This window comes from Hemitrygon akajei, chromosome 10 (genome assembly GCF_048418815.1).
Source record: "Hemitrygon akajei chromosome 10, sHemAka1.3, whole genome shotgun sequence".
In the NCBI taxonomy this organism is placed as follows: domain Eukaryota; kingdom Metazoa; phylum Chordata; class Chondrichthyes; order Myliobatiformes; family Dasyatidae; genus Hemitrygon; species Hemitrygon akajei.
Genome location: NC_133133.1, coordinates 104,851,512 through 104,869,913, shown reverse-complemented (window position 1 = coordinate 104,869,913; position 18,402 = coordinate 104,851,512).

The following is an 18,402-nucleotide window of genomic DNA, read 5'->3' as shown; positions in this document are numbered from 1 at the left end:
CAGCATTTTATGTGTATTACTCTGGATTTCTAGCATCTGCAGAATCTCTTGTGTTTAAAATTCATGAAGTCACCATTAGGGTTCTGAGCAAGGCATTGTGCTCACCACATTGGGGAAGATATCAACACAACAGACAAAGTATGGCATAGATTTATCAAGATTTGAGCAGAGGTGAGAAGTTAGGTCTAAGGAAAGAAAGTTGAAAATAATGACATTTCATTTCGAGGAGCTTAGCCTCCTCAAACTGCAGATTCTTTCAACCTTTCTAACTCCTCTGAAACCCCTGTGTGACTCTTACCCTGGACTCCAATGCTTCTATCAGCTCATGTTTACAGCATTCCATCCTGCAATGAGAAAAAACTGACTGCAGAAGGAATTCAGCAGGTCAGGCAGCATGGGTAGAGGCAAAGGAATGGTCAATATCTCAGTATCATTACGTCTTTGTCTCCAGTGATGCTGTTTAATCTGAACATGGATCATTGAACACCACAATACAGAACAAGCCTTTTGGCCCATGATATTGTGCTAACATTTAACCTTTTCTAAGATTAATCTATCCCTACTCTCCTGCGTGTGTCTATTTTAAGAGTATCTTAAATGTCCCAAAAGTATCCGCCTCTACCACCATCAATGGCACCTATCTGTGTAAAAACTTAACTCTGATATTCCCCTCCCTCTCCCGTATTTTCCTCCAATCACCTTAAAGTCATTTTTGCCCTGGGGAAATGTCTTGGTCTGTCCTCTTGATCTATATCTCTTATTATCTTATGCACCTCTATCAAGCCACCTCCCATCCTCTTTCGCTCCAAAGAGAAAAGACGTAGCTCACTGAGCCTATCCTCATAAGACATGCTCTCTAATCAAGGCAGCACCCTGGAAAAGTCCTCTAAACCCTCTCTGAAGCTTTCACGTCCTTCCTATAATGAAGTGATCAGAACAGAACACAATGTTCCAAGTGTGGTCTAACCAGGGTTTTATAGAGGCACAGGGATGCTCAACGTTTTGGTATCCTTACATCTTTGCTTCATCATCTGTTCAATCTGGTGAAGTCCACCCAGTAGTTTTCTTTTGCTCCAGGTGATAGCATCTACAGTTTTTGATTCTCAATGATTCTTTCCTCCATCCCCAATCTGTTCTCCATGAACTTCTAGGGAAATGTTGGTGGCAAATTGGTGTCCAGTCACCAGCACTTGACTGACTGCTGGTATCTAAATCCTCCCCCTTTGAGTTGAGCGTAACAATTACGCAATCTTCAACAATTGTCCTGTTTTCTAGACCAAATTGTGTGCATATAGACATTATGTACAGAAACAGTAGAGTTTCAAATACTGATTCACTGAGTGGCAGGCTGGTGTCGTGGTTAATGCATTAGCTTACAGTGCCAGTGATCATCAACTGAGGTTCAATTCCCTCCACTGTCTGTAAGGAGTTTGTACGTTCACCCCATGACCGTATGGGTTTCCTCCGGGTGCTCCGGGTTCCTCCTTAGTGAGTTGTGAGAATGCTATATTGGTGCTGGAAGCATGGCGACACTTGCAGGCTGCCCAACACAACTTCCGCTGATTTCATTTGACACAAGTACACATTTTACTGTATTTTGTGATGTACATGTGACTTAAAGCTAATGTTTAAAGGCCATTTCAAACATAGCTCCATGTTTTTCTCTCTTCCACACTATTTTATCTTTCACATTATAATCCTGAAAAAGGATTTAATCCAAAAGATTAAGGGTTTTTTTCCTGTTTACAGATGCTCACTGTGTATATCCTCTATTTTATGTCTGCATTGACAGAGAGTGATGTCAGTCAGCATGTAAAGTACGTTTTCCAAGCCAAATCTGCTTCAGCTCTGCTGGTGTCTGGCATTAAAATCCAGGCTTAAATCAGGAGATGTCAACACTTGCTACAGTTCCAGAACTAAACTTTTAATGTTAATTTGACAAGCATTTTATCTTTGCTGTCAGTTCTTAGGGATACTAAAAATATTCTTATATTTATTTTTATTGTATTAAATTTGATTTATATTTGTGTGGTCCTTAGATGTAAACTTAAGATCCTTAGCATTAAGAGACTGGCCTTTTGCAGACTGGAAAGATGGCTGCTGTTCAAATGATAAAGAAGTCTCACTGCAGGAATGGAGGATGCTCTTCCCTAAAATGTTTTTCAAGTAGAAAAATCTACTTTATTTCATTGGCAAAGAATAGAGTGAATGCTGAATGTGTGGATAAAATTAGTTACAAGGAAGAATGAAAGAAATAAAAGTTAAATTTTTTTGTATAATGGAATATTTTATGGAAAATGTGGACATATATTCAGAACACACAAAATGCTGGTGGAACGCTTCGTCAGGACTCCTGACGAAGGGTCTCGGCCTGAAACATCGACAGTACTTCTCCCTATAGATGCTGCCTGGCCTGCTGTGTTCCACCAGCATTTTGTGTGTGTTGCTTGAATTTCCAGCATCTGCAGATTTCCTTGTGTTGACATATATTCAGAAAGATCTTTTTGTAATTGAAGACACCTGTACTAAATGTGAACTTTATGCTTCAATAGTTTTGTAGTGGTGTGCTACACGCAGCGCTGAAATAACGACATGTAGTCCATGAGCTGCAGTTGCAAAAGAGATTTATTCGAACTTCGCGGCCTCGCTTTAAAACCTTCCTGATCCCGCCCTCCCCGGGCGGGGTGCGTATTCACTGTCCCGTCCCACACGCGGGCTTTTCCCCTTGCTGGTGAAGCAGTCTTGGCGCCCTTTTTGGGACTGGCCTCAATGCCGGCGCGCACCGATTTGTGAGCCGGTTCGAGTGCGCTAGGAAGTGGGTTGCCACTTAACCCCCCCCCCCCCAGAACCGGCGATACACCCCCCAATGTCCACAGTCTGGGCTGGACTCTGTTTGGGAGGTCTGCCTCTGCGCCGCGGTGTCTGAACCTCGACCGGCTGCGCCACGTCCACATGGGCCAGTTTGAGTCGGTCCACCGTGAAAACCTCCTCTTTCCCCCCAATGTCCAGCACGAATGTGGACCCGTTGTTTCTGATCACTGTAAATGGCCCCTCATAGGGCCGCTGTATCTGTGCCTGATGTCCGCCCCGTCGTACAAAAACGAACTTACAGTTTAGCAGGTCTTTGGATACGCAGGTCGGGTTCTGCCCATGCTGCGAAGTCGGTATGGGGGCCAGGTTACCGAGCCTCTCACGTAGTCTTCCCAGGACTGTTGCGGGTTCTTCCTCATGCCCCCTTGGGGCTGGTATGAACTCCCCGGGGACGACCAGGGGTGCGCCGTACACCAACTCGGCCGACGAGGTGTGCAGATTGTCTTTGGGCGCCGTGCGGATGCCGAGTAGGACCCAGGGAAGCTCGTCCACCCAGTTAGCTCCTCGCAGGTGGGCCATGAGAGCCGACTTCGACTGTGGGTGGTAAGCAGTTGTGTGGTGCAGCTGTGTCCCTAAAAGGCTGACCATAGCTGACCACAGGCTGGAGGTGAACTGGGTGTCTCTGCCAGAGGTAATATGGGCCGGTACACCAAAGTGAGTTAACCAGGTGGCGATCAGTGCCCGGGCGCAAGATTCGGAGGTGGTGTCGGTGAGCGGGACCACCTCTGGCCATCTTGTGAACTGGTCCCCGATAGTCAGGAGGTGCCGCGCTCCACACGACACTGGCAGGGGGCCCACGATATCCACATGAATGTGGTCGAAACGCCGGTGGGTGGGGTGGAACTGCTGCGGCAGAGCTTTGGTGTGCCGCTGCACCTTGGCTGTTTGGCAGTCCATGCACGTTTTGGCCGATTCACTGACCTGCTTGAGGAGTCCGTGCCAAATGAACCTGTTGGAGACCATCCGGACGGTTGTCCTGATGGAGGGGTGCGATAAGTTATGAATGGAGTCGAAAACGCGTCGCCGCCAGGCTGCCGGAATGACGGGGCGGGGTTGGCCGGTGGTGACGTCACAGAGTAGGGTCCTCTCACCTGGGCGTACGGGGAGGTCCTGGAGCTGCAAACCAGAGACTGCGGTTCTGTAACTTGGGATCTCCTCGTCTGCCTGCTGCGCATCCGCCAATGCTTCATAGTCTACCCGTTGGGACAGGGCCTGAATGGTATGGCGAGAGAAAGCGTCCGCCACGACATTGTCCTTTCCCGAGATGTGCCGGACATCCGTCATGTATTCAGAGATGTAGGACAGATGGCGCTGCTGGCGGGACGACCAGGGATCGGACACCTTCGTGAACGCAAAGGTAAGCGGTTTGTGGTCCGTGAATGCGGTGAAGGGCCTACCTTCCAAGAAGTACCTGAAATGCCGGATTGCCAGGTATAGCGCCAACAGTTCCCGGTCGAAAGCACTGTATTTGAGCTCGGGTGGTCGCAGGTGTTTGCTGAGAAACGCCAGGGGTTGCCAGCGACTCTCGATGAGTTATTCCAGCACCCCACCGACTGCCATGTTAGATGCGTCCACTGTGAGGGCGATAGGGAAGTCCGTTCTGGGGTGCACTAGCATCGCGGCGTTTGCCAAGGCTTCTTTTGTTTTAATGAAAGTGGCGGCGGACTCCTCGTCCCAGGTAATGTCCTTGCCCTTACCCGACATCAGGGCGAACAGGGGGCACATGATTCAAGCAGCTGAAGGGAGGAAGCGGTGGTAGAAATTCACCATACCCACGAATTCCTGAAGGCCTTTGATTGTGTTGGGTCGGGGGAAATGGCAGACTGTGTCTACCTTAGCAGGCAGAGGGGTTGCCCCGTCTTTAGCAATCCTGTGGTCCTGGAAGTCGATGGTGTTGAGCCCGAACTGGCATTTGGCCGGGTTGATTGTCAGGCCGTATTCACTCAGTCGGGCGTAGAGTTGACGGAGTTGGGACAGATGCTCCTGACGACTGCTGATGGCTATGAGGATGTTGTCCAAATAGATGAAAGCGAAGTCCAGGTCACGTCCCACCGCGTCCATTAACCGCTGAAACGTCTGTGCGGCATTCTTCAGGCCGAACGGCATGCGGAGGAACTCGAAAAGGCCGAACGGGGTGATGAGTGCCGTTTTGGGGACGTCGTCCGGATGCATTGGGATTTGATGGTATCCCCGGACGAGGTCCACCTTGGAGAAGATCCGTGCACCGTGCAGGTTTGCTGCAAAATCCTGAATGTGTGGCACAGGGTAGTGGTCTGGTGTTGTAGCCTCGTTCAGCCTGCGGTAGTCGCCGCATAGTCTCCAGCCCCCTGATGCTTTGGGCACCATGTGCTGGGGGGAGGCCCATGGGCTGTCAGACCGCTGTACGATCCCCAATTCCTCCATCCTCTTGAACTCCTCCTTTGCCAGTTGGAGCTTGTCCGGGGCAAGCCTTCGAGCATGGGCGTGGAGGGGTGGCCCCTGCGTCGGGATGTGGTGCTGTACGCCGTGTCTGGGCATGGCTGCCATGAACTGCAGCACCAGAACCGATGGGAAATCTGCCAGGACTCTGGTGAAGTCATTGTCAGACAGCGTGATGGAGTCTAGGTGTGGAGCTGGCAACTGGGCTTCACCCAGGGAGAACATTTGAAAGGTCTCGGCATGGACCAGTCTCTTCCTTGGCAGGTTGACCAGTAGGCTGTGAGCCCACAAAAAATCCGCGCCCAGGAGCAGTTGGGCTACAGCGGCCAGTGTGAAGTCCCACGTGTACTGGCTGGAGCCGAACTGTAGCTGCACCGTACGGGTGCCGTAGGTCCTTACTGTGCTGCCGTTCACAGCCCTCAGGGTGAGACCCGGTGCCCTGTTGCGGGTGTCGTAACTCGACGGAGGTAAGACGCTGATCTCGGCTCCGGTGTCGACCAAAAAACAGCGTCCCAACCACTTGGTGTGCTACGTCAGCAGCGGCTGGCCCTGGCATTTCCCGGGAACTTGCAGGGCGGGCTACAGCGGCGGGTGTCTGCGCCCCACCGCTGGTGGTAGAAGCACCATTGTTCGTTGGTCTCCTCACCCCTGCCTCTGGGGTTAGTGGGCTCTGCTGCCGGGCCTGGACTGGTCTGCTGCTGGGAGCGTGGCCTGGTGATCTGTGTGACGGACGCCCCACTCTCCTTCTTGGTGTTCCACAGCAAGTCCACCCAGGCTGCCACCTTCCGGGGGTCGCTGAAATCCGCGTCGGACAGCAGCAGGCGCATGTCCTCGGGCAGCTGCTCCAGGAATGCCTGCTCGAACATGAGGCAGGGCTTGTGTCCTCCGGCCAGGGACAGCATCTCGTTCATCAAAGCCGATGGCGGTCTGTCTCCCAAACCATCCAGGTGCAGTAAGTGGGCAGCTCGCTCGCGCCGTGAGAGTCCGAATGTCCTTATGAGCAGGGCTTTGAATTCCGTTATTTGCCGTCCGCTGGGGGAGACTGTATGAACTCCTCAATCTGGGCCGCTGTTTCCTGGTCGAGGGAGCTCACCACGTAGTAGTAACGTGTGTCCTCCGAGGTTATCTGCCAAATGTGGAATTGGGCTTCTGCTTGCTGGAACCATAGGTGAGGTCGCAGCGTCCAGAAGCTTGGCAGTTTTAACGAAACTGCATGAACAGATGCGGCATCGTTCATCTTCAGCTCAAATATCATTTGGGCCGTCGGAGTCACCAGTTGTAGCGGTGGGCTACACGCAGCGCTGAAATAACGACACAGAGTCGATGAGCTGCAGTTGCAAAAGAGAGTTATTCGAACTTCGCGGCCTCGCTTTAAAGCCTTCCTGATCCCGCCCTCCCCAGGCGGGAATGCGTATTCACAGTCCCGTCCCGCGCGCGGGCTTTTCCCCTTGCTGGTGAAGCAGACTTGGCGCCCTTTTTGGGACCGGCCTCTATGCCGGCGCGTGCCGATTTGTGAGCCGGTTCGAGTGCGCTGGGAAGTGGGTCGCCACAGTTTGATGATTTCAGAAGGGCAGTACTTTTCAGTTACATAAAACAGAATAAAATTTACTTTGAAATAATCCAACAGGTGCAAGTTTGTCTCTTAAAAGTCAGATAGATGTAGCGAATTGTGCTTTAACACTTATTATCGTGCTTAGAATTCAATCTTGCCTTGATTACTTAGGGTCAGATCACATACTTTTATCTAGAGGGCAGGAACTAAATTTAACATTTTTAAAACAACATTGAGGAAAAATCTGGCACAGGACCTTATAAGGCCGTGAAATTATGAGTTTTGTACAAGTGCTAGTAGGGAAGATTAAACTTGAGATTTTTAAAGCTTTGCTTTGCTCTTCATGGGGCACTGGGTAGAAATTTACCCTGTTCACTTTTACTACATGCCTGTGAGTGCTGGATACTGACTTTCTCACCTTCTGTACATTTGAATGTGCAAAGAGTAATTGAATCAGGGCAAACAGACTTCCCTATTTAATGCTAGTCACCAAAGGCAATCCTGAATGTTCCTGTAGTTCTATTGTTTACTATCAACCACTGGCATAATTCCAGATTGCTGTAACTTCAACTAATCTACCCACTCAAGTGCAATATGTGTGCTCCTTCTTTGTTTTATTGTGTTTTATTCTTACTGGAATCCTTTTGCCCTATCCTTTCTTGAAAGCGTTGAGTCTTTGCAGACAACCACTTTCTCGGTCATCTGGATGACTTTCACTGTATGACAAAACCTACCATTGTCTATGCACAAACATGAGGCAATGTGTATGCCTGATCTTTAATCATTGAAGAAATAGAGGGTGTCACAACGCTCCTGTCATCATCTTGTTTTCCACAAAAGGTTCTAGTGGGAGCCAATGCATAAGCATCAAGATAGGATCCCAGACCGATTTCTCTTGCTACTCCAGAGAAACTCATAGGGATCAGCACAGATCAGGAATTAATCTATATAACTCAGCGACCCACTCTACCAACAAGCTAGTCATAATTCAAAAGTTTACTATTTGTTTTCCTCATTGCAGTAATTTGCAGCTCCACTGAAAGGGGAGTTATCCATCTCAGGAATGTTATTGTAAGGAAATGCCTCTGTAAGTTTTCCCAAGGTCTGGTTTCAAAGCTAAATTGGGACTTGTCAGCTTGTTGGCCTCTTAGAAAGAAAGGTTCAGGAAATAAGTGTGAAGCAGTTCAAAGGCAGAGACAATGAAATAGATGAGAACAGATCCCACAGCATTTCTCCCTTAAATCTACCTTTCAGCTGGTGGGGGGGGGGGGGTGTTGGTATAATTCTCTCATCATTTGTCTCGTTTCCCTTTTTTCCACCATATGGCAAAACTGAGGTCATATAACCATTCAACATCATCTGATTGTCAATTAACAGTTACATCATTTTGTGTGTCTTCAAATCAGAAAAGAACATGTATGAAACTAATGGGCTGTACAAAGATTTATGAAGGCAAAACTAAAATATCTCAACTCTTTTTAATAGATATTACAAAAATAGCACAAGATGATTTTGCGTATTGTAGAATCATAGAACCATAGAACATTACAGCACAGAAACAGGCCTTTTGGCCCTTTTTGGCTGTGCTGAACTATTTTTCTGCATAGTCCCACTGACCTGCACCTGGGCCATATCCCTCCAAACCCCTCTCATCCATATACCTGTCCAAGTTTTTCTTAAGTGTCAAAAGTGAGCCCGCATTCACCACTTCATCTGGCAGCTCATTCCACACTCCCACCACTCTCTGCGTGAAGAAACCCCACCAATGTTCCCTTTAAACTTTTCCCCCTTCACCCTTAACCCATGACCTCTGTTTTTTTTCTCCCCTGGCCTCAGTGGAAAAAGCCTGCTTGCATTCACTCTATCTATACCCATCGTAATTTTATACACCTCTATCAAATCACCCCTCATTCTCCTATGCTCCAGGGAATAAAGTCCTAACCTATTCAACCTTTCTCTGTAACTCAGTTTCTCAAGTCCCGGCAACATCCTTGTAAACCTTCTCTGCACTCTTTCAACCTTATTAATAGCCTTCCTGTAATTAGGTGACCAAAACTGCACACAATACTCCAAATTCGGTCTCACCAATGTCTTATACAATCTCACCATTACAATCCAACTCTTATACTCAATACTTTGATTTATAAAGGCCAATATACCAAAAGCTCTTCTTACAACCCTATCTACTTGTGACGCCACTTTTAGGGGATTATGTATCTGTACTCCCAGATCCCTCTGTTCTACTGCACTCCTCAGTGTCCTACCATTTACTTTGTATGTTCTACCTTAGTTTGATCTTCCGAAGTGCAATACCTCACACTTGTCTGCATTAAACTCCAACTGCCATTTTTCAGCCCATTCCTCCAACTGGTCCAAATCCCTCTGCAAGCTTTGAAAACTTTCCTCACTGGCCACTACAACTCCAATCTTTGTATCATCAGCAAATTTGCTGATCCAATTTGCCACATTATCATCCAGATCATTGATATAAATGACAAATAACAATGGACCCAGCACTGATCCCTGTGGCACACCACTAGTCACAGGCCTCCACTCAGAGTAGCAATCCTCCACTACCACTCTCTGGCTTCTTCCATTGAGCCAATGTATAATCCAATTTACTACCTCTCCATGCATACCTAACAACTGAATCTTCCTAACTAACCTCCCATGCAGGACCTTGTCAAAGGCCTTACTGAAGTCCATGTATACAACATCCACTGCCTTCCCTTCATCCACTTTCCTGGTAACTTCCTCAAAAAAACTCTAATAGATTGGTTAAACATGACCTACCACAGACAAAGCCATGCTGACTTTTTCTAGTAAGACCCTGTCTATCCAGATACTTGTAGATCCTATCTCTTAGTATTCCTTCCAATAATTTTTCACTTTCACCCCAGTCCAGGGGTGGTTTACCAAGATGCTGCCTGGATTAGAGAGCATGTCCAATGGGGAAAGTCTGAGCAGGAGAGGGCTTTTCTCTTTGGAGCAAAGGAAAATGACAGGTGGCTTGATAGAATGAGCAGCCATCACCTTTTCCACAGAATGACATTGGCCAATAGCAGAGGACATCTGCTTAAGCTGAGTGGAGGAAGATGGTTGGAGGTAGGCATTTTACACAGGAGTAGTAGCTACCTGGAAAGCTCTGCCAGGCATGGCTGAAGAGGCTGTTACTTATAGGCACACCTTGTAACAAGAATGGAAGGCTATGGCCTCGTGTGGAAGGAATAGGCTAGATTGGTTACAGAGTAGGTCAGCACAACATGGTGAGCTGAAGAGCCTGAACTGTCTTGTTCTATGTTCTAAAATCCTGAGACAATACCCATTGTTCTATGAGAGGGGAACACTGCTTGTCAGGTGTGTTCATTGAGGATGCAACAAATACGATAATTAGTTTGCAGTGTCTTTGGATTTCTGAGAGACATTCGATAAGATGACAAGAGAAAAAGGAGTGACGTATTAGTGCTGTTACGGATTCAAGCAACAACAAATATATGAGTGAGGCAGGGGTTTTTATAACAAATAACACGTTTATTAAACACTGAAAACAAACCCCCCGAAAGTAAACAAATCACTAATGTAACCAGAAATCACTGCTGTGCGGCAGCTTAAATAGTTCTTAAAGCAATGAAGCTTAAACAGTTCTTAAAGCAATGTTGCAAAAACAGTTCTTCAACGTAGTATTGCAAAAGTTCAAAATGCTCACAGTCCATTTAAAGGAGAGACTTTTTAAGATGATTTAAATTCTCTTTCACGTCGTGTTGTTGCAATTCCCAAATCGAACTTTTCCCACGAAGAATTTACGGAGATGGACAAATGAAACGGCTTAAAGGCACTGACCTTTCCTTTACAGAACTGTTCCCAATCCTTTCTGCTATTTCACAGGGATTAACATGAGAACAGTCAACGAATTCCTTCTGAATGAGGATCAAACAAGGTCGAACCTGTTTCACCGTCGAAATCGATTCTCCTCGATCTTTTAACTCTCGAACTCCGATCTTCACTCTCCACTGATTCTCAACTAGCAGTATTATACAGGAATTGCTGGCAATGATCTTTTAAACTTTAGGCATTAAATAAAACTTCATCCTTCAACTAAACTGCGTCATAACATTAAATCACGCAGTGGCATGAAGTCAACATGGCAAATCCAGCCACGAACTGCCCCTCCTCACAGGGAGGGGTCCTCCTTTTATACACTGTAAAAAAAACCTGTCACATGACCTCTACTGGCGGGAAAATGACATCACTCCACCATCACAAGACCATTACCTCAAATCCAGTACAGCTTCAACACCAGTCATGTGACAAGTACACCACTGTCACATGTCACGGGTACGTAACACCTCCCTCCAAAAAAAAAAATTTTTTTGTCTGTCAAGAACAAAAATTTTAACAATTATTTACTAGAAAAACAAATGCATAAATTTTATAACATACACAATATACAATACAGTATCATCATATAACATCTTACAACCCACAATACAGTAGGAGTGTTACAATTGTAAAAAAAAACACTCCATAAAAAAAATTACATTGTGCATTCAACATTGAGATAGACAATCAGCAACCACATTATCTTTACCTTTAATATGAGTTATCACAATATTGTACTCTTGTAACATCAAACTCCAATTTAATAATCTTCTGTTTTTGTTTTTCATCTTACTCAGAAACACTAACGGATTATGATCAGTATAAACAATAAGTGGTTTTTGAGTTGTACCAACATATACCTCAAATTATTCTAAAGCTAAAACAAGAGATAACAATTCCTTCTCTATTGTCGAATAGTTTCTTTGATGCTTATTAAATTTCTTAGAAAAGTACTGGATGATCAACCTCATTACCCTCATTCCTTTGCATTAATACTGCTCCTGCAGCCTCATCATTAGCATTCTCAGCTAATGAAAAAGGTTTTTCAAAATCAGGTGCCTTGAGCACAGGTTGTTGACATATCATAGTTTTCAATTTTTCAAATGCTTCTTGACAAGGCACTGTCCACACAAACTTCACATTCTTCTGCAAAAGGTTAGTTAATGGAAGGGCAACATTAGCAAAATTCTTACAAAATTTTCGATAATATCCTACCATTCCCAAGAATCTTCTGAGAGTTTTTTCCCTATTGGAGTGGGAATCTCTAAAATTGCCTGAACTTTTGCCTGAACAGGAGCTACCTTACCTTGACCGACAACATAACCCAGGTAAGTCACAGTGGCATGTCCAAATTCACTCTTAGCTAAATTAATAGTTAAGTTAGCGTTTGAAAGCCTTTCAAACAATTTCTCCACCGCAATAATGTGTGCTTCCCAAGTATCATTTCCTGTCACTAAATCATCAATATAAGCATCAGTATCTTTCAATCCCTGAATCACAGAGTTAATCATCCTCTGGAAAGTACCTGGGGCATTCTTCATCCCAAATGGAAGAACATTATATTCATATAGCCCAGATGGAGTTACAAATGCAGAAATCTCTCTACCTCTGTCCGTTAATGGAACACACCAATACCCTTTCAATAAATCAATCTTTGTAAGGAACTTTGCTTTTCCAACTTTATCTACACAATCATCTACTCTAGGAATTGGATATGCATCTGTTTTCGTTACAACATTCACCTTCCTATAGTCCGTACAAAACCTAATACTACCATCTGGTTTTGGCACCATAACACAGGGTGAACTCCAAATCGAGTTAGAAGGTTTAATAATATTATTCTCTAACATATATTCAATTTCTTTCTCAGCAAGTTCACATTTTTCTATGTTCATCCTATATGGGAGTTGTTTAATAGGTTTGGCATCTCCAACATCTACATCATGTGAAGCTATAGTAGTCCTTCTCGGAACATCTGGAAACAAATCCTTATATTTAAAAATTAATTCCTTCATCTGTTGTTTCTGCTCTAGCTGTAAATGTGCTAATTTCTCATCAATATTTTCCAGAATGGTTGAATTTGGTAACCTAACAGAAACAATGTTGGATTTAGAATGAAATTCAGATGAATCATCTATCATGTTCCTAGTTAAATCAAACTCATTCTCACTAACCACAACAGTCACAGTATCAGATTGTTTCTCAAAATATGGTTTTATAATATTTATATGGCAAAGTTGTGTTGACCTTCTACGATCTGGAGTTTTTATCACGTAATCCACATCATTGATTTTAGACACAATTTCATAAGGACCATGAAATCTAGCCTGTAAAGGATTCGTTTGCACTGGGAAAAGAGCCACCACCTTATCTCCAGGCTTAAACATCCTCATCCTAGCTTCTTTATCATACCAAGTTTTCATTTTCTCCTGAGCCAATTTTAAATTTTCCTTGGCTAAGCTACAAGCTTTATGTAACCTGTCCTTAAATTTCAAAACATAGTCCAACAAATTAGTGTGTATTTCCTTACTAATCCACTTCCTCATCAACACTCCTTTTTCCAAGTAATATCCTACTGACACCTTCTCAATTTCACTATCTAGTAGAGCTTGTTCTCTTAATTTTATAATCTCAGGGTCTCTATTCTGCTCTGCTATCATCTCCCTCCGAGACAGAGATAAATCTTCATAGTTAGACTTACTCCAAGAATCTTGTTCAAACAACGAAGGTAAGAAAGTCTCTGACACATCCTCAAAACTCGAATTCTGAGTTGAACAGTCATGAGTAACAACCTCATTTTGCGCATCAATCTTTTTAGCCATAGCTCTAGTCACAACACAGGAAGAATCTGTGTTAGAATTCTCATCTCTGGTTCCTCTGACTCCATTGTCAAATGCACTTCAGGAAAAACTTGTCCACTTGCCAAGTCATTACCTAACAATAAAGAAATATCCTTTACAGGTAAACTATGCTGTAATCCTACTTTATCAAATCCTGTAACTAACCCTGACTTTAAATTTACCTTATGCAAATGTACAGGCATAAAATCACTCCCAACACCTCTTATATAATTTACCTCACCAGTATCAGACTCTTCATTAAACTTCAATACACTGTCTAACATCAGTGATTGAGATGCTCCAGTATCCCTAAGGATTTTTATTGGCACCAGAGTAGATCCTTCTTTTAAGGATACAAACCCTTCAGTTATAAAATGATCATATCCCTTTCTAACTTGGTCAGACTCTAACAAAACCTCATTTGTGTTTATCGAACCTTGTAATTTTACAGGTGCTTCAGTGTGTTGCACACAAGCATCTGGAACTGCTTCCTTCTCTTTCTTTTTCAATCTGAAACAGTTAGCTATTACATGGCCAAGTTTTTTTTTACAATAGTTACAATTAAAACCAAACTGTCTTTCCTTCACAGGTTTTCCTTCCTCCTTACCTTTCTCATTAACTTCTGATTTAATTTCTGTTTTACCTTGAGTCTCCATGTTATTTTTCCTCTTAAAAATTCTGCCCTGGGGAAATTTATTCTTATGGATTAAAACATACTCATCAGCTAATCTAGCACAGTCCTGCAATTTATCAGTATCCCTCTCATTTAAGTAGGTCCTTACTTCAACAGGGATGCTTCTTTTAAATTCCTCCATTAAAATCAGCTCTTTCAATGTATCATAGTCCTCATTTACATTTTTAGAAGAAACCCATCTCTCAAAACACACAGCTTTATCATAGGCAAATTCCACATAAGTCTTTTCCACAGACTTCTTCAAACTTCTGAATCTTTCTCTATATGCTTCTGGGACTAATTCATATGATTTTAAAATATGCTTTTTCACAATATCATAATCAAGTGCTTGCGCAGCAGTTAAAGCTGTATAAACGTGTTGTGCTTTGCCTTTAATTACACTCTGTAACAACACTGACCATTTATCTTTCAGCCACTCTGAAATCTGAGCAATCGTTTCAAAATGTTGGAAATATCTTTCCACTTCTGTTTCACTAAATGGAGGGACCAATTTAATTTCTTGACTAGCAACAAACGGTTTTCTAGAACCAGAAGACTGATTCCCAGACCTTAATTCCGTCATTGCATATTCAAAATCCCTTTTTTTCTGATCAGCTTCTAACCTACAACGCTCCAACTTCATTTGTTCAATTTGCAACTGCATCTCTATGTTACTTATTGGAAATGACTCTAAAATTGATTCATCAAAATCACCCGAATCCACATAGTGTGACACGATTTTTCTCTGTATTACAGCCTTTGATGTAGCCTTCAAAATAACTTTAAGTTCCAATCTACTAGCTATCTCAGACACCTAAGTTTTTTTTGTCTTCACAAACAACTCCACGTCTGGCGAAGCCAGAAACTCATCAATATTCATTGTTGCCGAATACCACTCACAAGCCAATCAAACAAAAGAATCGTGTATTCCCCTTTTCCAAAACACCTATTCAAAATTTAACAAGCATTTAAACGTAAATGATCAAATCCCGGATGAGCCCCCATATTTATGTTACAGATTCAAGCAACAATAAATATATGAGTGAGGCAGGGGTTTTTATAACAAATAACACGTTTATTAAACACTGAAAACAAACCCCCCGAAAGTAAACAAATCACTAATGTAACCGGAAATCACTGCTGTGCGGCAGCTTAAATAGTTCTTAAAGCAATGAAGCTTAAACAGTTTTTAAAGCGATGTTGCAAAAACAGTTCTTCAAAGTAATATTGCAAAAGTTCAAAATGCTCACAGTCCATTTAAAGGAGAGACTTTTTAAGATGATTTAAATTCTCTTTCACGTCGTGTTGTTGCAATTCCCAAATCGAACTTTTCCCACGAAGAATTTACGGAGATGGACAAATGAAACGGCTTAAAGGCACTGACCTTTCCTTTACAGAACTGTTCCCAATCCTTTCTGCTATTTCACAGGGATTAATATGAGAACAGTCAACAAATTCCTTCCGAATGAAGATCAAACAAGGTCGAACCTGTTTCAGCGTCGAAATCGATTCTCCTCGATCTCTTAACTCCCGAACTCCGATCTTCACTCTCCACTGATTCTCAACTAGCAGTATTATACAGGAATTGCTGGCAATGATCTTTTAAACTTTAGGCATTAAATAAAACTTCATCCTTCAACTAAACTGCGTCATAACATTAAATCACGCAGTGGCATGAAGTCAACATGGCAAATCCAGCCACGAACTGCCCCTCCTCACAGGGAGGGGTCCTCCTTTTATACCCTGTAAAAAAAACCTGTCACATGACCTCTACTGGCGGGAAAATGACATCACTCCACCATCACAAGACCATTACCTCAAATCCAGTACAGCTTCAACACCAGTCATGTGACAAGTACACCACTGTCACGTGTCACGGGTACGTAACAGTGCGGATAGAAAATCAGTTCCCTAATATGGTGGGGATAAATGGATCATTTCAGGATTGGCAGTCAATACTAGCTAGGGTGCCACAGGGTCTATATTAGAATAGAAACATAGAAAAGCTAAAGCACAATACAGGCCCTTTGGCCCACAAAACTGTGCCAAACATAGCCTTACCTTAGAAATTATCTAGGGTTACCCATAGCCCTCTATTTTTCTAGGCTCCATGAACCTGTCCAGGAGTCTCTTAAAAGACCCTATCGTATCCGCCACTCCCATCATCACTGGCAGTGCATTCCATGCACAGAACTCTCTCTCTGTAAAAAAACTTATCCCTGAAATCTCCTCCGTACCTACTTCCAAACACCTTAAAACTGTGCCCTCCTGTGCTAGCCATTTCAGCCGTGGGAAAAAGCCTCTGACTATCCATACAATCAATGCCTCTCATCATCTTATAAACCTTTATCAGGTCACCTCTCATCCTCTGTCACTTCAAGGAGAAAAGGCCGAGTTCACTCAACCTATTTTCATAAGGCATGCTCCCCAATCCAGGCAACATCCTTGTAAATCTCCTCTGCACTCTTTCTATGATTTCCACATCCTTCCTGTAGTGAGGTGACCAGAAATGAGCACAGTACTCCAAGTGGGGTCTGACCAGGGTCCTATGTAGCTGCAAACATTACCTCTTGGCTCCTAAACTCAATGCCATGATTGAAGAAGGCCAATGCACCACATACCTTCTTAACCACAGAGACGACCTGCGCAGAAGCTTTGAGTGTCCTATGGACTCGGACCCCAGAATCCCTCTGACCCTCCACGCTGCCAAGAGTCTTATCATTAATACTATATTCTGCCATCATATTTGACCTACCAAAATGAACCTCCTCACACTTATCTGGATTGAACTACATCTGCCACTTCTCAGCCCAGTTTTGCAACCTATCAATGTCCTGCTGTAACCTCTGACAGCCCTCCACACTATCCACAACACCTCCAACCTTTGTGTCATCAGCAAACTTACTAACCCATCCCTCCACTTCCTCATCCCTGTCATTTATAAAAATCACGAAGAGTAGGGGTTCTAGAACAGATCCCTGAGGCACTCCACTGGTCACTGACCTCCATGCAGAATATGACCTGTGTACAACCACTCTTTGCCTTCTGTTGGCAAGCCAGTTCTGGATCCACAAAGCAATGTCTCCTTGGATCCCATGCCTCCTTACATACTCAATAAGCCTTGCAGGGCCAGACAACATCCCTGGTAGAGTGCTCAGAGGATGTGCAGACCAGCTAGCAGATGTTCTCACTGACATCTTCAACATCTCCCTGAGCAGCGCCACCGTTCCAACGTGCTTCAAGGCCACCACCAATGTCCCCGTGCCGAAGAAGTCTTCAGTGTCCTGCCTAAATGACTACCGTCCCGTTGCACTTACATCCATCATCATGAAGTATTTCGAGAGGCTCGTCATGAGGCACATCAAGACCCTGCTGCTCCCCTCACTGGACCCCCTGCAGTTTGCGTACCGTCCCACCCGCTCAACAGATAACACCATTGCCACCACCCTCCACCTGGCCCTAACCCACCTGGACAAAAAAGACACATACGTTTGGATGCTGTTGTTATGATCCCAGCCCCCTCCTTTGTGAGAATCGCCAGAGCCCTAGTGAAGGGGGGGGTCAATGACCCAAGAGAAGAGAGAGATACGTGCGGTGTCCCTCGTTTCACGGCAAGGCAAAGCTGGCGACTGTGGTCATTGTCTCGTGGAGACACCTTTGTGAATTGGGAACTGTACTACGTTAATACCCTCAGGGCAACGTGGGTGGAGAGATGGAGGGAGATTGCATCATCCCAACCTGATTGACATCTGAGACCCCGTGAGTTCAGATAAAAGAGGGGTTGTAAAGACAGCCCCCCAGACGCACCAGAAGACACGCTAGAAATCCTGCGACAGCATTTAATAGCGACAGCCGGTGGGGGGGTTTGTGTGCGTCTTTTCCTTGCCTGGGATTGGCGACCTCACCACGAAAGAACGGCTTTAGCTACCGGAGAGGCCACAAGTGACCGGCCACCCTCCAACGAGACTCCGACGGATCGAACTCCTAAAGGTTGGAAAAAACCCGCCGGGTAACTGTTTCATTCAATCTCTATTTCTCTCTCTCTAACAAAAGTGCACCACTGCGACACCCCAGAAGACAGCAGCTGGTGGAACTGCAGTGAACGCAAGAGACTTTTAGATATACAGCGGACAATATATACCTTACCCCTAGACAACGATAGAGCTTAT